Here is a 2,125-nt window from a genome sequence, read left to right as displayed (position 1 = left end):
TTGCCTTATTGATGTGTACCCTTGTGACCTTACCCCTCACTCATCTGTCTTCCCCCTTTTGTCTCCCACATGACCTGTGCGCCATTGGGCGCCGAGTGGAGCGTGCGTGAGTCCTCCATTGTGCGCCCAGAACTCCCAGAACCAGCTGTCTGCATCGATGCACCACATTATGTACCACATGCCTGTGGCCGAGCACCACTTATGGACCCCATCGGTTGGGGCATGGCCCCTCTGCTGGGAACCGGCCATGAGGGCCCGAAATCTTGCTGGCGGACCTGGGCCACAGGGCACCGATGCCCCACAGGTGAACCACACTAGTCAGCCCCTGTGGGCCATAAATAAAATGGACACGTTTGGGCAAGTTTTATTACAAATAGGCCGCCAGCAAAGGAAAAGACAACATCTGGAAGAACAAATAATAATAGCCAGCAGAGGGAGCCGAAGAGCAAGAGACCACCTGCAGGGTTAGGGGTTGTTGGTTTATTTTGATTATTCATGAACACTGATGAACTGTGGTGACTGCACCGATTGGTGCTTGAGGGTGCTTTCATGGTGCATTGATGCAGAGCAGACTGTCTCCCCCCCAGAAAGAACGATCACAGGTCCTGGGTTAGTTTTGTAAATAAAAGTAGCGTCAATTGTAAATAATGCTCCCCACTGTCAGTGTGTAGTTTGAAGACCATTCCGCAATTCGGTTAACTGTGGGCATGAGTCTGTTAGGCAGGGTGCAATGGAGCAGCGGGACACATTTATTTACGTTTTAAAACTGTCGCACTCAGGGTCAGGTTAAAAGTAGAGGGAACTACACCTACATGTCACACTAAATAAAAGTTGTAGGACCGAGCCGTGCCTAAGAGGAGGAGGGTGCAGTGTTGCGGATATGAGGATTGCATTTTTTTTATTGTGTGTATTGTAGTGGTAAATTGTTGTGTAACCTTGGTTGAATATGGCCCCTCCTGCCTCCAGAGTTGTGTGAAGGTAAAAAGGGCGTCCCGGTAGTTATTCCATGAAACACCACATTGCAGGACCCGATAAAACCCTTGTTCAGTAGCTTATATCTTATTATGTGTTTTAGAGTAAGGCCTTGTCTTCCATTAGAATAATACTCCATTACACCGAATCAATTAAGAATAGCTCCCCTTCAATACTTCCATTTCCCAGCCAAACTCTCCATCTGCGGGTAAAGCAGTTCACAAGCTTGGGGTGCACGCCCTCTCATTTCGCTGCGATAGTGAATATGTGCTCCGTGCTCTGTTTGAACAGGAGGGGCGGGGTCGCCCGGGAGAGGCAAGCCCAGGGCGTGCCACGAAGGGCGGGGCTGTTCAGCCCCATGCCCAAATAAGGAAACAAGCCCGTGGCTCGCCACAAGGGGCGTGCCGTCGGCGCCATGCCCAAATAAGGAGACAAGCCCGTGGGATTACCATACAAGGTCATGAAACAGAGCACGGGGGAGGAGGGCGGTACCGAAACCGAAGGGGGCGTGTCAGACCCGCGCTGAAGGTTTGGAGAGGAGGGTGTGACGATCGCTGGGACAAGCTAGACGAGAGATACGGCAGATGAGTCCAGGTGCGTAAGAGGGCGTGTCAGTCCCGCGCTGGAGAGAAGTGAGAGGCAGGGAATACGAGCTGAGCTGCGTGGAGAGATACACGACAAAGAAAGGGTCCAAGAGAAAGCATAGGAACTTTTACGAACGAGTTGCAAAGATATACGGCAGATGAGTCCAGCCCCGTTTCAACCAGCCGCGTGAAGCCCTGACGGGGCAGCGAGTGACCCTGCCAGCGTGCGCTGTAAAGCCGAATACCAGGAGCTGCCGGCGTGCGCTGTAAAGCGGATTACAAGGAGCTGCCGGCTCCCCGCTTCCCGCCCGGAGTGGACCTGCTCACTGTGCCCTGTGAACCCACCTGCTCATCCTTTCCAGCCATTCCTGCCTGCAAGTTCCCCATTTGCGTACGTGAGTTTGTTTTGTTCGTGCTGTCCTGGGTAGTAACTAAGTCTGTATAAGCTAGTAATTTTCACTGTGTCACCTGCGTTTTCATGTCCGCTGTAAATACCCGTGACTGCTCTTTTTGCTTATGTGTGAGTAAATAATAATAAACCCCATTACTCTTCTGTACGTCTTCTTCGT

Source organism: Myxine glutinosa, chromosome 2, assembly GCF_964187855.1.
Source record: "Myxine glutinosa chromosome 2, kmMyxGlut1.1, whole genome shotgun sequence".
In the NCBI taxonomy this organism is placed as follows: domain Eukaryota; kingdom Metazoa; phylum Chordata; class Myxini; order Myxiniformes; family Myxinidae; genus Myxine; species Myxine glutinosa.
The sequence above is the reverse complement of the archived record's forward strand: the minus strand, read 5'-3'. Positions refer to the sequence as shown.